The sequence below is a fragment of the Tamandua tetradactyla genome, chromosome 3 (assembly GCF_023851605.1).
Source record: "Tamandua tetradactyla isolate mTamTet1 chromosome 3, mTamTet1.pri, whole genome shotgun sequence".
Lineage (NCBI taxonomy): Eukaryota > Metazoa > Chordata > Mammalia > Pilosa > Myrmecophagidae > Tamandua > Tamandua tetradactyla.
In genome coordinates, this window is record NC_135329.1 from 170,595,708 (window position 1) to 170,613,666 (window position 17,959).

At 40.6% G+C, this 17,959-nt stretch overlaps 1 protein-coding gene and 1 pseudogene across 1 annotated transcript in view; one reads left to right on the forward strand and one right to left on the reverse strand.

Annotated features, from left to right (window-relative positions):
- Window positions 1–1,449, reverse strand: part of HECW2 (HECT, C2 and WW domain containing E3 ubiquitin protein ligase 2) — a 405,018-nt gene extending 403,569 nt beyond the window's left edge. Inside the window, exon 1 of the mRNA XM_077154518.1 lies at window positions 1,382–1,449. The gene's annotated coding sequence lies outside the window, so the exon portion shown is untranslated. The remainder of the gene's footprint in view (window positions 1–1,381) is intronic.
- Window positions 1,450–16,627: 15,178 nt separating this feature from the next.
- On the forward strand, window positions 16,628–17,055 carry LOC143676483 (large ribosomal subunit protein uL15 pseudogene; annotated as a pseudogene).
- Window positions 17,056–17,959: the final 904 nt, after the last annotated feature.

Genomic DNA, 17,959 nt, shown 5'->3' on the forward strand with positions numbered 1-17,959 from the left:
TTGTTCAAACTGCCTCACATAACCACAATGAGGCCAATGTGCCAAACTAATTATCAAAACAAATGGCTGAATGATGACTTTTTAAATGTTCCAAGAAGAAAGAAATTAACTGCTTAGGTAACTGGATGGTAAGGTTATAGTGCCTTCTTTGGGAAGTTAAAAATCATATCTAGTCCACCCTCCACACCACCCAACCTCTTCTCCTAACAGTGAAGTGGATAATTTTTTGAGGAATACAATGACCCTTCTGCTTGGCTTCTCTTGTCTGCTAGGGATGCCATCTGTCTTCCACTCTATGTAAACAATCCTTGCAGGAATCTTGTGATGACCAAAGAGATTAGCAAACTTCAGATTTCCACACCATTAATAATACCCCCATCAGATTAGGCCTCTTGTTTAACAACTCCAAATATAAATTTAATAACATTTTTTTTTTATTTGTAGGGAATGCAAGTGCCGTTTTAAAGATAACCTCTTAGTACTTACAGCCATCTGTTGGGAGTTGAGAAATCAGAGGAGGGAAAAAGAAAAAAAAAAAAAAAAACCCTCTCTAGGCAACAGAAGAAATGAGTCCTTGAGGGAATACGAGAAATAGTAAAAAGAAAATCCTGTTTGTAAGACAAACGAATACATGGAATTTCACCATATCTAATACAGGACTCTACTAATTACACGAAAATATTTTTCTTCTAAATGGCAATCTACAAAAAACTAAGTAAAGACAAGTTCCACAGTTTGGCAAAGGTATATATGTACAATAAGAATTCAGAGTTCACTTCAGTCTAGGGCAGTGAAAGGAGAAATCGTACCCACGAAGTTTGCCTTCTATCTATGATGACCGCGAATGCTTTTCTTCTTCTCGAAGTTCAATATCGATTGAACCCTTACTGTGAGCTCTCTGCATTGACTCCAAAGACTCCCAATTTTAAAAGAAATAAATGTGCATGAAAAGATGTTCACGATCACAAACGACGACGAAAACCACCTGAACTCGGCTAATAGAGGAGAAGATGAGACATGGAAGAGCCAGACCTCTGCAGTTGCGGGTCCTCGGAAACGTCAACATCTAAATCTGCAGCCCCAGTTTCCTCCAGGCCCCAAGCTCCAGCAGAGGATGTTTATAACACATTGGAAACGAAAAAGGAAATGAAGCCGCCTCTCCCTCAAGCGATGCGCAAATGGACCGGACAGTCCCAGCTCCCAAGAATAGCCAAACCGTCAAACACTTCCCGGTGTCTCTCACCCAGTGTTTCAGGGCAGCGGAAGCCGAAATGTCAAATGAATGACCGAGCCGGAGGGCGAGGGAGGAAAACAAAGACGCCTCCCTCCGGCCGGTACCTTGCCGCGCGGCGCGAGGGCCTGGCGCGGGCAGCGCACTCACCTGGAGCTCGGCGCCGGCCACCGCGGGCTGCGCGTGGGGACGAGGCTACCGGACTGAAGGGCGCCCCTGCAGTCGCCCGGGACCGCAGCCCCGGCGCCCTCCGGCCGGTCCGCGCGCGCCGCGAGGAAAGCAGGCGGCCGGGAGCGCCGCCGCGCGTCGCATGCAGCTCCCCGCTGCGGCGGCCGCTGCCACGGGGCTGAAAGATTCTGCGTTGCGGTCCCCGACCCTGCGACCCGGAGTAGCGACCAGAGGGACCCGGCGCAGGAGCAGAGCGCGCCCGGCGCGCCCCTCAGCGGCGCTTCCCGCCGCCCTCCGCAGCGGGTTGGTTCTCGGCTAGCTTTTGTGCGAGCATCTTGCTCGGCTCCCAGCGACTCTTGGAGCTCCAGAGGCGGCTCCTCGCCGCCGCCCACCCCCGGGTTACGCCGCGCCCCCCGCGCGCCCCGCCGATTGTGTCGAGTCAGCAGCGGCGGCGGGGACGCGCGAAGCCATGTCTCCCGCCTGCTCTCGGGAGGGCGCCGGGGATCGGCGAGCCGCGAGGAGGATTCCGGCCAATCGCCACGGCCCGGAGCGGCCCCTCAGCGTCCGGCTCCCATCCGCTCGCTCTCCAGGCGTCGCCCGCGAGCAGCGCGCCGGCCGGCCTGCGTCTCCCCGTCTCGCCGACCCCCGCCGGCTTGCCCTGCCTTCCTCCCGCCGCCACCTTCCTCCAGCCCCGGCGCCCCTGCCCTCAGCGGTCGAGGGGTCTGGTTCGCTCACCTCCGGCAGCGACCGCGCCCCTCCCGCTTGATGCCTCCGAGGCATCGGCTCGCTTCGCCCCGTGGGGCGCTTGCCTAGGGGCTTCCTGCAAGTCCCGGACGAGGGTGTGTGTGGCGGGGATGCGGGTAGGGGGTGCAGGGCAGGACGGGAAAGCAGCCAAACCTTGGCCAGCTAGACCTCCCTGAGGAAGGTGCGGGAAGGCGGGGCGGGGCCGAGGACGTGTCCCGAGGCTGCAGCGGAGCTTGAGCTGCTCTCCTTTCTGCTGCGGAGGACACTGGGGTTCCGAGGGGCGCCGTGGAGGATGGAGGAGACCCTCCGAGATCAGGCAGGCAAGACTAGTCCTAAATTCCCCGAGAAAGCTGAATGGGTGTGCCAGGCCTCGGCTTCCTCAACTACAGGGGCAAGCAGGTAATATACCCTTTATCACCTGCACAGGGTGTAGATTAAAATTGGATTGTTGAAAGTACTTTGGGCTACTATGCCTAAAGAGGGCACTAAAAATAAAAATTACTGTATTAATATTTTCAGCCTTCTCGACTTCTGCAGCATTTATTCACACCACTTGGAGGGGAAAAAATTAAAATGCTTAAATGTAAGGATATTGCCCCCACCCCCACCCCCGCATGGTATCGACCCCTCACCTCCAATGAGTTTTTATGGTTCCAAGTACTGACACCCTCCCTGCCTCAGGACAAGTCGTCATATTTCAAACCACAGTGATTGGTTCAGGAGTGGGCATGATAGTCCAGGAACTCAATCTGGGGCTTTTGCCAGATCAATTCAGGAAAAGAAGCACTTAAAAATAGGACAGCTAAGTTCAAAGGATATAAAAGGGCAGTAACAAGGACCACCAACGTATGAGAATGAAAGGAAAGTGCATCAAGGGAAAAAAGGCTGAGGGAGAGAGGGTGTCTTGGTGATGTCTTTTGAGACTATGGAGGCAAATGTGTCTGAAGCCAATAAACCCTCCTTTTTTATGTTTCCTCAAATCAGTTTCAGTTGTGTTCTGTCATTTACCACAGAGAAGCTCTGACTCATTATTCCCTTGAGTCTATCCATCCTAAAGCATCATTACTAGGCTGCTCCACAGAACTGATGGCAGCCCTTCCCATGGTCCTATTCCAGTTCCTATTGGAAGACTGGAGATCTCACGGGATGTTCTTTCTACAACTTGCTCTAGACCTGGCAACCCCACAGCTGCAACCCTTAACCTCCTGCATTGGTTAACCACTATGTTGCAAGCTACCTTTAAGCAGAAAGCATAAAAATAAATAGAGCCAAAATAGATCACTATTACTGCCCTTAGGTTAAAAACAACAACTTTATTTTCTCTCACCTTAAAAGCAGTACCATCTGTCTCTAAGACTTATCTATACTAAAACTGAAGTTAATGTGACAAATAAGCTTAACAAGCAAAGTTTTTCTAAAATCTTAGAGTTTCAGAATTGTGTGAAGGTTCGATTCTTTAGTACCGCACTCCCGGTCCCTATTGCCACCACAACCCAATGCACAGCTCCCCTTTACAGGCTCCTCCCACCTAACCTCTTCTTGAACTATTCCTGCAAAGAGAACTCAGTACTTCACAAGTCAATCAACTTTTCTTTGGAACTGACTTAATATTAGAAAGTCATTCCTTTTATTGAATGGAAATATTTCTTCCACCTGACAAGACTCCAATTACTAAAGACAAATTTGTAAACCACTCAAATTGTGTCTTTTCTCTTTCTGTTGCCCTTCACTGCACATCACAGGACAGTGTCCTGACTCTTCACCAACCTAATTACCTCCTTTCTCTGGATGTGCTCAAGTTAGTGACTGCCTCTCCTAAGCATAGTGTCCAAAGCTAAATCCAAAGGCAGAACCTAAGAAACTTCAGGCCCTTTCCAACACCATAGGAGGGTACCCTAGAAACATGTTCACATGATCCTGGTTTTGTGAAAGTTTCAAAAGTAAGATATTTTAATCTGAAAAGATTCCTGTTTCTTTTCCCTCTAACTTCCCTCTGTTAATTTCCAATGTGTCTGAAGTCATTGGCATAGCTGCAGGCATTTGAGAGCTCTAGCTAAGGGGAAATTGAGTTGGAGATACCTTTAGTTTGGCTAAGTGGAATAAGTTTATGTGGTCCCTGATCATTTCTGCCCATTGTAGCAGTGACATCTATTCTGATTGCTTGAAGACCTATCATTAAGTGTGCCACTCAGAGCTGTGATATGAAGGTGGAAGGCCAGAGGTCATATCACCAAATGAATGTTTTTCAGGACCCAATACAGAAGTTTATGGGTAATAGAATAGACAAAGTTTGAAATGTATCTATCCAGAAACAAAAATGCAGAAAATTCTCTTTCTTATTCTTTATGTGTGAAAGAAATTCGATAGAAAGTTTCCCAAACTTGACAACAATCCCAAAAATGTATGTGACTTTCCCAATAATGAGTTGTAGGCTGGTAAAAAACAAACAAAAACATAACTCTATTATCAATAATAAAAACAAATATTAATCAACTATGCTTGTGGAAAGACAAATATCTATTAACTGTATAGAAAATATGACAAAATAATTTCCATATGAGAAAGAAATCAAAGAGTATGCAGCTGAAAAAGTTGAGGTAACAACTCATGGCTAAGTGGCTAAAATGGGAAATTCTGAGTTGTATATTTGCTACTGTGATAAAAGTAAAAAATAAAATTAAATAAAAATTTAAAAACATATGTAGCCAAACCATGAAGGAAAAAGTATTATAGACGTCTAGCAGGTATATCAGGGGAATTAGTTAATCTTCTTAAAAATCATACTATTTTTACGGAATTGATGATATCTAACATTGGTCAGTTCTATAAAATGTATAATTTTTGTGACTTTTTTTACTTCTAAATAAACGTTCTTTCTACTAATTTTTCAGCCATCACCAATAAAAGTAAGAATCTTTGTATTCTCCCTTTCAAATATTCCTTAAGTGAATATTTTATAATCACCTACTACGAGCTAGGCACTCTCCTAAGTCTTGAGGACACAAAGTGAACAGAAGAGACAAAATTCCCTGCCCTCATGAAGCTTTTATTCTAGTGGGATGGAGAAGGGGGCAAATAATAAGCAGAATGTGGCAGAGAGTGTTAGTGCTCAGATATCCATATTTTCCAGTCTCCTTTGCATTTAAGCCGCTCATGTGACTACTTCAGGAAAAGTATTGTGTCACTTTTCGCTGAGGAGGTTAAAAATCCACTGATTTCTCGCAGTCTCTTGACCTTCATTGTAGACCACAAAGGCCATGTGTTGTAATGATATCATTCCAAGATGGAAGGAGCCTGGATCCTTGAGTCATCACTTACAGTTGTCTGACCGATATCAGACTGTGATGTGAACTAGAAATTAAGCTACTTATATTTGGAGCTTATTTGTTACAGAAGCCAGGACTAATAGTCCTGACTACAATGGAAATTGGTACCTTGAAGAGGTGTATTGTTATAATAAAGATCTTAAAACTGTGGCATTTACTTGGGCATTCAGCAGCAGCAGAAGACTGATAATGGAAGCTAGAAAGATAGCAATATGATTTACAATGGCAAAATGATTAATAACGTGCTGCTATGATAATTTATAGTTCACCTTGTACCTACTGAGTGAACGGCTCTAAGACTAGTGATTAGAATCTATTAGTCTATCAGTCAAGAAAGAGATGAGGATCAAGAAATAAGTGGCCAGTTTTCAAAAATAAATGGAAAATACAAAGAGTGTTCCCTAATGTAAACTATGGGCTATAGTTAATAATACAAGTATAATGTTTCATCAGTTGTAACAAAGGTACCACGCTAAGGCAAATGTTAATAATAAAGAAAAACATGGGGGTAAGTAATATGGGAACTGTACTTTCTGCAATATTTTTCTGTAAACCTACATCTTCTCTGATAAAAAGATGCAGATAAGTAAAAAAATAAATAATGGAGTCTAGAAGTTTGGGACTTTATAAAAGTTGAAAGGCTGACTGCTATTAGATCCTAAACAGTAAGAAATGGGATTTAAAAAGACTTTAAGAGACAAAGGTACAATTAAACTCAGTCATTGAAAAGATCAGATTTAATGGTATTATTAGAGAGCTCAGGGTCACCACAATTAAGTTGAAGGAAGTTTGAGAATACGTTTAGAAAAAACTTTTGGTGCAGTTATTGGCACATGCAACTGATGGGAAGTAAACAGATAAAAAAATTGTGTACTGCAGGGAGAATTGCATTACCAAAGACACCATGAGCCCAGATTGAAAAATCCTGTGAGTTCAAAGCTTAAAACAATTTTGCAAATCCAGGAAGCAGGCTTTAAATGCTGTACAACCCCCAAGGAGATCTAGTTTATAATTCCTATTACCTTTGTGGCCAAGGCAGATAATGGGGAAGGAGGAATCTCCCAGAGGGCACCTTTCTGAAGGCAAAACCAGAGTTTAATTGTGGAACTTCCCAACCTGCAGGGCACAGGATTTTAGAATTATTGTAAACAAAAAACTGCTGTGTCTCCTTTTCTTTTCCGAATGGAAGTATACCTTGTGGGTATCCATCATTATATATTGGTCATCAAGGGAGGCAGATATATTCTCCTTTCAATCATAGGTTGCTATACCATAAGGAACAAGATCTAGACTTCATGGAGAAGGCTGCACATCACCCAGTGATTATGAATTAGAACTAGAAGCAAAGACTGGATTGTCTTCCTTAGAGAGAATGTTTTTAGTACAGGAATGCAGTAGTTTTCTATTGCTGCATAACAAATTACCACATATTTAATGACTTAAAACAACACACATTAAAAGCACCCGGAAACATATTTATTATCTCACAGTTTCCATAGTGCAGAAGTCTGAGCACAGCTTACCTAAGCCCTCTGCTCAGGGTCTCACAAGGCTGTAATCACGGTGTCCACCAGGCTACATTCTCATCTCCAGACTTAACAGGGGAATAAACCATTCACTCAGGTTCCAAATTTGCTCAGGTTGTTGGCAGAATTCATTTCCTGTGTCTTGTAGAACTAATGATGGCTTGTTTCTTCAAAGTCAGAGTCTTATATGCCATAATCTAATTAAGGGAGTGATATCCTATCATTTTTGCCATATTTTCTTGGTTAGAAGCAAGTCATAGATTCCACTCACACTAAAAGAAAGGGGGTTTTACAAGGGTATGACTCATTGGGGACTTATTTTCTGACACAGGAAATAAGGCAACAAATGGATATTTGGTGACTAGAAGGCAGATTAGACACAGACTCTTAGTGTTCACCAATGTCTACGTGCTCTTATATATTTCTTGGGCTTTCTTGTGGTTAGGTGACCACATGACTAGTTCTGGCCAATAAAATGTGAGAAGAACTAATGTGTATCTCTTCTGGGCCAAGATGATTAAGTATATGATATACTTTCCCTGTACCTTCTCCTTCCCTGGAGACCATGATGGCCACATGCAGAAAACTGCACCATTAAAATATGGAAGAAGCCTGGCTGAGCACCCCTTGGAGAAGAGTCAGCCAGGAGAATGGCCCCACTTGTTCCCAGACTACACCATATCAGTAAGAAATAATCATATCTCATAATATGCCACTTGTATTTGGGATTTTTTTTGTTAGCACTGTTAGTGTTACTTATCTTGACTAGAACACAAGATAAATAAGTCAAATATAAATTATGTCAGATAATGGTAAATGCTATGAAAAATAAATAAAATAGAAGGAGATATGAAAGGTCTAAAAGGATTGAAATACTAGGTAGTACAGTGAGATAATCTCCCTAGAAGACAACTTTTAAAAAGACCTGAGAGGAGTAATGAGGCAGCCACTCCAGTGTTTGGGAATAAAACATTCCAGCAAGAAGGAACAGCAAGTCCAAGTGCAAAAGCCCTGAGATGGGTGATGGAAAAATTCCTATCACACTGTATTACAGATCCTGTCCACAACTACCCTGACTTTAAGATTTTTTACAGTAGTATCCCCAAATTTTTAGTTTTACATATTTTTCAGAGTTTCATTCATTCATTCAAAACAAGTTAAGTATTTCAGGGATTAATGCAAGGATATAAACGCAGTGTGAGTAAATTCGTGATTCTACTACAAAGGTACTTCTCTGTTTTGTCTCTGATTTGATCTTTATAAGAAAAAAAGGCCTGGTAAAATTAGTGACATTATAGTTTAAAGAGTCTCTTTAGATGAATCCTCCATCTTTTTAGTTAAAAATAGGCTGTCTCTTAGAATTTGCCTTCACTGTTAAGCCACTCAAAAGTGGTGGCTGAAGCCTGACATGATTGCATGGCATCAGCTGGGGTTCTGGACCCACACATCCATATGGCATTCACAGGATCTGTGCTGGCCTCTGATGGGGAGTGGCTATCTGACTGCCTGGACCAGGGAAAATTGACAATTGACTTTCCCATCCCTGGGTATTCAGCTGGTGGGGACTACTAAAGCCTATGGCTGCTGTGACTCAAGGTCTGATGTCTCAGTTTGCATTGGGCCCAGCACTGCTCCCTGACTGATTTCCCCCCAGGACCTCCTTCTGCTACTATAGAGTCCTCTAAAGTCTCTCATGTATGCAATCTATTCTATGACCTCGGCCATGCCTTCCACAGTGGTCTACTGTGGGGTCACCTCCTTCATTATATCTGGTCCTCTGACACTTCACTCTTATTACAGCTGCTTTCCTTGCTCCCCTCAATAACATATAGTTAGTTCTACACCCATTCACAACAACGAAACTGAGGTAGCATCAATAAAATTAAACTCAGGGTTTCCTTCTGCCTAACTATGCTGCACCCTTGAATTTACTTTGATGCAGCCACCATCAGGTTGATGCCAGAGGAGCCAGAGAAACAATATCCTTACTGGGCCTCAAATAGAAGACCAGGTAAGAGGCTCTGCCCAAGCATAGTCTTTCCTTTCAGCCAAAGCCTGGAAAGGGCATATAGTTTTGGCGACACTTCTGTCACATGGTAGGACTCTCCCCTTTCTGTCTGCCCTCTTCTCCCTTGACCCACTGCAATTGGAAGAGATGCCTTTCCTTTTACTTCCCCTTCCTATCTACCTGGGACTTCCTCTGACTACAAGCATGATCTTTGTGCTTTCTGTTGCCTTTACAACAGTCACTAATAAGCCTTTATGGAGGTCAGGATGGGGAAAAGAAATTGACTTACCAATGAGAAAAGCTATTCCAGGAAGTATTTTGAAAATATTCACTATTACACTTACATTATTAGCAAAGGATATTGTACTTTTGAAGTATCTGCAACAGAAGATTTCTCATTTGAGCCATAAAAAATCCATTCATTTTACTATTATCCCAACTTAATAGGTGAGGAAATTAAAGCACAGAAAGGCTAAGTCATTTGCCAGGTCTCTGACTCCTAGTCCAATGCTTTTCCCATCATACTGGTTAAAATAAGATAGCTTTTAAGTTTTTTTTCTAAGTTTTATTTCTTTAAGACACCTAAAATTAATCCCACTCTTAAGTGAATCACTCACCTGCTCAGAGCCCTTTTTCATTTGTTTAGTTTCTACTACATGGTTCTTCCTTTCTTATTGTTTATGTCTTTTCAATATCTATCTTAATACTACGACTCCTACAGCATTTTCAACAAAATCTATATGTGGAAAGTCCCAAATCTCCTTGTTGAATGAATATAAATCTTCACAATTCCTTGGGATGAGATGCCAAAATAAACTTAAAGATGTTGAAGTGCCCCCCCCCGCAAAGAGGATAATATTTTGATTAGGTATATAAGAAATACCACAGGTCAAAAGGGGAAATATTAAGATATATATCTAGTAATAGAATAAATTTTTAAAACATCCAAGGAACTGCATTACACAACCATGAATCCTTACTGGGTTAAACCATGGACTACAGTTGATAGTAAAATTATAAAAATGTGCTATCATCAGTTGTAATAAAAGTCCCACACCAATGCCAGGCATGAATAATAGGGTAGTATAGGGAAATCCTGTAATTTATGCATGATTGTTCTGTAAATTCACTTCTCTAGTAAAGAAAAAAATATCACACAGGCTTTAATTTTTAAAAAATGTATAACATAATTTGCATATTTTTTGTCAATTAACAAATGTTAGAGAAACTCAACGTTTCTACTTGGCTCAAAATTCCAACCCAAGACATGATGTCTGGGGAGAAGACAGACATGATGTCTGGGGAGAAGACAGCGGGTGAGGCTATAGCTTTGGGCTAAAGAAGACACTTTCCCCAGAAGCTGTATCATTACTGAAACTTCTGCCAAGGAATTTCTGCTGTGATTTAGTTCAAGTTCACACAGAGGTGACAGGTGATACGGCAATTAAGCTAAGAAGACTAAAAGTGAAACAGAAAATATTGAAAATGCATTGTAAAAATAAATGCAGGGGTAAGGGGGGAGAAAAGCAAGGGTGAGGTCCTAGAGAAATACTATGAGAAATTTAATTTTGGTGCCTTTTTGGGTTTAGTTTTCCTGGTATCATAGGGCCAATGTTATACTGCATTTTCCTTTTATGCTGTTTTTCTTTGTATGCCAAGCCATCCTCCCTGAGATCCATGCACCAACCTTCTCTTTTGCTTTGTGGCTAAAGAGGCTTATCAGCATGCATTGCCCTCAGGCATTAGAGGAGTTCGGAGGTTAGGAACAGAGTTTGGAATGTTTTCTCCCTTCTCACTCCTGACTGGTCTTCAATTCCAGCGTTCTCTCTGTTGGGGAACCCCCCTGCCATGCTCCAGTGTTCAGTGGACTCCAAGAACACTATCATCTTCCTCTGCTCCTTCTAGCCTAGGGAAAGCAGCAGCTTCCCACTGTTACTACTCTCTGGGTGCCTCAAAATTCCGGACTGGTTTCCTTAATCCTGTCCACATTTCTGCAAATAGACTCTTCATGACATTCTCCACAACATTCCAGCCCAGTGTATCTGCTATTTTCTGCTAGTCTGGGCTGCCATTCTTTTCCATGATATTTACACCTTGAGATATGATAGATTTCAGACACAGAAGTGCATTTGGAGCAGACAGTCTTTAGTTCAGATCAATAGAGTTCAGGTCAATATAGCTCAGGTCAATTGCAATTAAGCAATTTTAGAATTAGCTTCATTAGAAATTAATCTCTCCGTTTTGAAGGTTCAAAAACTTCAAATTTATCAATTCACCTGGAGATAACAGAACTACAGGAATTCCATTAATGTCAAACAACTCAAAGGACACAGTCATATTTCCAGATTTCCATTTATTAACTTGCGGAAGGGACACTAACAGCAGAACTGTTAGTTCATTGGCTCAGGGTTCCTTTCTGGTTGATAATATCACTTAGGTTCTCAAATTACAGATTAGATATTTGCATCATGGTAAGCACAGAGTTAGACTTAGAGGTGTTAGATATTTCTAAGGGCTTTTACCATATATATGGTAAAAGCCCTTAGAAATATCTATATGGTATATATGGTGTGTATATATATATATATATATATATATATATATATATGTATATATTTATATATATGTATGTATATACCTGCCTGAAATACTATACAATAATGGACAGGAACGAATTATAACTAAATAAAAATATGGGTGAACCTCACAAGCATAATATTGAGTGAAAGAAGAAAGACACAAAAAAGCATATATTATATGATTCCATTTATGTAAGTACAAGACAAGCAAAGCTACTCAATGCTGTTAGAAGTCAGGATAGTAGTTATTTTGGAGTGGGGAAGCTAAGACTGGAAGAGGACAAGTGGGGCTTCTGGAAAGATGATGTTCTCTTTCTTAATCTGGGTGCTACTTATACTGGTAGATGAGTTTGTGAAAATTTTTCAAGCTATAGATCTATATGGTAGGGGATCATTTTGTATTTACATCATATTTCAATAATTTTTTAACTAGTACTACCAGTTCAGGAACCAGAGCCTGCTCCCCTTCAAAAGTACTGCAGAACTACTAACCAACTACCACTGAACTCTGTATCTCTAAGGGAGTATTCTTCATCAGCTATGAAAAGAATCTATCATCGCATCACCTCAAGTAATAATATCCAACATTCCAACATCATGACTATTTCATTACCATCCCATACTTCTTGGGAAGTCTTTCAGATGATGATACTTTGGTCCCAATCAGAAAAATGCTTATAAATCATTTCTTAGGCTGAGCTTTTTTTTTTTTTTTCATGGGCAGGCACCAGGAACCCGGGTGAATTGAACCCGGGTGAATTGAACCCGGGTCTCCAGCATGGCAGGTGAGAACTCTACCTGCTGAGCCACTGGGGCCCACCCAGGCTGGGCTATTTTTTGATAGAGCTCCACTGTGGGTTTTTTTTTTTCATGCATTTATTACTTATCTATCCATATGCTGGAAAAGGGGATTGTAGGTCACAAGGTTTTTATAATCGTCTGATCACAAGATAAAGGATACATAGTTACACAATCATTACCAAAAATCAAGGTTACTAGATTACAGTTCAACAATTTCTGGTATTTCCTTCTGACTATTCTAATACGCTAGTAACTAAAAAGAAATATCTATATAATAAGTCAGTGGTCATAATCATTTATTAAATCGTAACATCTCAGTTACAGCTCTTCCCTCTCATTTTATCATGTTCTCAATCTTTAGGTGTATCTGGGCTTTGAACATTCTAATTTCTTCATGCTGAAAAGGGGTGTCAACGTCATGGGGTAGAGGAATGAAACTGGTTGATATTTTTGGAGAGATTGGTACCTCTGGGTTTCAGGGCTTATCTGGCATAGGAGTCATCTGGAGGCTTTAAATTGCTGGAAAATCAAACTTATTAGGTAGAAGTTATATAGAGTCTTAGATAGAGCCCAAGGTATTCTTTAAGGTTTTCAGGAATACTGTTGGTTGGTGCTTGGTGATACTGTAGCAATTTGCAATAATGTGGCTGAAGCTTGCATAAGGGTAACCTTCAAAATGATTTCTGGACTCTATTTGAAATCTCTTAGCCAATGCAACTTTATTTTTTTTCATTTCTCTTCTCCCTTTTGGTCAAGAAGGCTGTGTTGATCCCACAATGCCAGGACCAGGCTCATCTCTGGGAGTCATGTCCCACGTTGCCAGGGAGACTTAAACCACTGCGACTCATGTCCCACATAGGTGGGGAGGGTAATGAGTTTATCTGCAGGGTTTGGGTTGGAGAGAGAGAGAGACCACTTCTGAGCAACACAAGAGCTTCTCTGGGGGTGACATTTAGGCATAATTATAAGTAGTCTTAGCTTTACCATTATGAAATAAATTTCATAAGGGCTAGCCTCCAGACCATGGACTTGGTTTATTAAATTGGGAGTCCTTAATGCTTGAGAGAATATCAGGAATTCCCCAGGTGTTGAAGATTAATAGTTCCATATTTTTTTCTCTATTCTCTCAAGGGACTTTGCAAATGCTTTATTTTCTGCCTAAAATATTCTGGAATGTATCAGGGTATTACATTAACCTGTACAGAATAAAATCCCATTTCCTATTCCAAGTTCCAAGTGATTAGGTTGTTTAAACTGACCAGACATATGTGTGCTGGTTTGAAATGATGTACGTACCCTAGAAAATCCATGTTTTAATCCTAATCCCATTTTGTAAAGGCAGCCCCTTCTTCTAACCTCTATTCAGCACTGTATGTTTAAAATTGTAATTAGATCATTTCCCTGGATATGTGATTTAATCAAGTCTTGATTCGTTTACTGGAGTCCTATAAAAGAGGAAACATTTTGGAGAATAGGAGATTTGGAGAGAGCAGAGAATGCTGCAGCACCACAAAGCAGAGAGCCCACGAGCCAGCCACCTTTGGAGATGAAGAAGGAAAATGCCTCCCTGGGAGCTTCATGAAACCGGAAGTCAGGAGAGAAAGCTAGCAGATGACACCGTGTTTGCCATGTGCCCTTACAGCCGAGAGAGAAACCCTGACTGTGTTTGCCATGTGCCTTCTCACTTGAGAGAGAAACCCTGAATTTCATTGGCCTTCTTGAACCAAGGTGTCTTCCTCTGGATATCTTAAATTGGACATTTCTATAGACTTGTTTTAATTGGGACATTTTCTCGGCCTTAGAACTGTAAATAGCAACTTATTAAATTCCCCTTTTAAAAGCCATTCATTTTCTGGTATATTGCATTCTGGCAGCTAGCAAACTAGAACAGTATGTGACTGAAAACTTAACTTTGGAAAAAAATGAATCTCTCTTCCATTGGAAGTTGCAGTTTAAAAATACAGACAATAGCATCATTTAAACCTATTCTGATTTACCTTAGTCCTAAACAGATCAGCTTCACTCACATGTCTAATTGAAGTCTGGTCTCTTTTTCAACTTCTTTAAGAGTTGCTGTATGTAATAATACTGACTTTCTGAGCTGCAGAATTCTAATTGAGTCTCAGGTGTTACATCGATACCCAAAGTTTCAGGAAACTACCAGTTTATATATAAAGAGGTCAGCATCTCAAAATTTAGAGAGATAATAGCTAAAACTCAGGAGTAGATGTGACTGCTATAAAAGCTTACAATCTAAGAACCTTTACAGTGAGCCTTATTGAACATTCCGTTACTCCTTAATCAATGACTGCCTAATTTCTGCCCACGTTCTATCTCCTTATAACCGATGCTTCCAAATTTAATTCTGAGTTTACACATTATAGTTAGTTTATATTATAAGCTCATGCAACAGAAATTGTAAAGGGCATTAGTGATGCCCTTTAATTTCTGGCTTATTTTGCTTAACATAATGTCCTCAAGGTTCATTTACCTCATTGCATACCTCACAACTTTATTCTTTTTTGCAGCTGTACAGTATTCCATCCTATGTATACACCACAGTTTGCTCTTGGGCCACCTCCATCCCTTGGCAATCATGAAAAATGCCATCATAAACACCAGTGTGCAAATGTCTATTCGTGTCCCTGATTTCAGGTCTTCTGAATATATACCTAGTAACTGAATTGCAGGATCATATGGCAACCCTATAGTCTCCTGCGAAACCACCACATTGCCCTCTAGAGAGGCTGCCCCATTCTATTTCTCTACCAACAGTGAATATGTGCATCTTTCTCCACATCTTCTTCAGCACTTTTATCTCTATTTATTTTTTTAATATTTTTTACTATAATATAATGTACATATAGAAAAGTGATCAATTTCAAAGTACAGTTTAACAAGTAATTATAGAGGAAATGTCAAAGTATGGTATGGGTTACAGTTCACTTAGTTTCAGATATTTCCTTCTAGCTGTTCCAATACACTAGAGACAAAGAAACAAAACATAGAAACAAAATCCATGTAATGATTCAACAGACATAATTGTTAAATCCTATCATCTCTGTTACAACTCCTCCCTCTCACCTGATCATTCTCTCAATCTTCAGGGATATTTTGGCAATGATCATCCTAACATCTTCATGTTGAAAAAGGGTGTTGACATTATAGGTAGGGGGATGCAACTGGTTGATTTTCTTGGCGAGACTGGTATCTCTGAATTTCCATGCTTGTCTGGCATGGGAACAATTTGGAGGTTTTAAGTTTCTGAAAAATGAACTTAGTGATTGAAACTTTTATCGAGTCTCAGAAAGAGCCCTGGGGATTCTTTGGGGTTTTGAGGAATACCGCAGGCTGGAGTTTGGCATATCTAGCCAGAGCTTGCATAAGGATAATCTCCAGAATAGCCTCTAGACTGTATTTGAAATCTCTTCATTTCTGAAACCATATTATGTTACATTTCTTTTTCCCTTTTAAGTCAAGAAGGCACTGCCAATCTCATGATGCCAGGGCTAGATTCATCCCTGAGAGTCATGTCCCATGTTGTCAAGGAGACTTACAACCCTAGAAGTTGTGTCTCATGTACAGGAGAAAGTAATGAGTTAATTTGCAGAGTTCGGCTTAGAGAAAGAGAAGCCACAACTGAGCAACAAAAGAGGTTCTCTGGAATTGACTCTTAGGCATAATTTTAAGTAGGCTTAGCTTCCTCTTACAGAAATAAGTTTCATAAGAGCAGGCCTCCAGATTGAAGAGTTGGGTCATTAAATTGGGGGTGCCTAATACTTGAGAGAATATCAGGAATTTCCCAGGCGGGGAAGTTTAATAGTGTCATATTTTTTCCTCCAGTCTCTCATGGGACTTTGCAAATACTTTTTTATTATATGCACAACATACTCTGGACTGTATTAGCATATTACATTAAGCTAAACAGAATTGCACAGTCTCATTCCCTATCCTAGGTTCCATGTGTTTAAGTTGTTTAAATGCACTGATCAGACAGGTTAGGTTAGATTGTGTGTTACAGAAAATTTAAATTTTAGACAAAATAAACTCCTCTTCCTTTGGTCTCACACAGGACATGAAGTATTAAAACACAGACATTATCAACCTCTACCCTGTATTCTGATTTACCTTAGTTCCAACATACTCAGCTTTGTTCCTAACTCTTAATTGAAGTCTGAAAGTCGAATCTCTTTTACAGTTTGTTTAAGAGTTGCTATATGGCTCTTTCCCTTCAGCCAACAGGCATGCCTTCCAGATTGAAAAAGACCCAGAATCTCCTGGGCTACATGAGCCACAGTCATGGTCTTATCAGCAAACATTGGGTAATGCTGGTGACATGCATCACCACAGGATCAACTTTGACAAATACTACCCAGGTTACTTTAGGAAGGCTGGGATGAGACATTATCAACTTGAGGAGGAATCAGAACTTCTGTCCAACTGTCGACGCTGATAAATAGTGGACCTTAGTCAGTGAACATACATGGGGAAATGCTGCAAAAAACAAAACTGGAGCTGCTCCCATTAGCAATGTCGTATACTCAGACTACCACAAAGTTCTTGGGAAGGGAAAGCTCCCGCAGCAGCCTGTCATTGTGAAGGCCAAATTCTTTAGCAGAATAGCTGAGGAGAAGATTAAGGGTATGAGGGAGCCTGTGTCCTGGTGGCTTGAAGCCATATGGAGGGAGGTTGATTAAATGCTAACAGATGGTTTTCAAAAAAAAAACAAGAAGAAGAGTTGTTGTATGGAATAATGTTGATTCTCAGAGCCGCAGAACTCTCTGAGTCTGAGACATCACACAGGTAGTTCCAGGAAAATACCGGGTTATACACATAAAGCAAGCATCTCAGAATTTAGAAATAACATTTAAAACTCAGGAATAAATATGGATGCTCTAAGAGCTACAATCTAGGCCCTAGTTTTCTTTCTTTTTTTTTTTTAAGGTTTTGTTTTTATTGTGAAATATAACATATATAGAAAAAAAGCAATAAATTCCCAAGTACATTTTAACAAGTAGTTACAGGACAAATGTTAAAGTTTGTTTTTGGTTACAGCTCCATGATTTTTCATTTTTCCTTCTAACTGCTCCAAGACACTGGAGACCAACAGAAATATCAATATAATGATTCAACAGTCATACTCATTTGCTAAATCCTATCTTCTCTGTTATACACCCCCTTCTATTTAAATGACATAAAAGCAATAAATTTCAAAGTATATCACAACAATTAGTTGTAGAACAGATTGAAGAATTTGATATGGGTTACGATTCCACAATTTTCCGTTTTTATTTCTAGCTTCTCTAAGGTACTGGAGGCTAAAAGAAATATCAATGTAAAGATTCAGCACTCATACTCATTTGTTAAACCCAATCTTCTCTGTATAACTCCACCATCACCTTTGATCCTTCTCCTACTCTTTAGTGGTATTTATTCGGGCTATGCTCATTTTAATTTTTTCATGTTGGAAGAGGCTGTCAATCATATGGGATAGGGAGATAGAACTAATTGATGTTCTGGAAGTGTTGGCCCCTCTGCATTTCAGGATTTATCTGGTCCAGGGACCCATCTGAAGG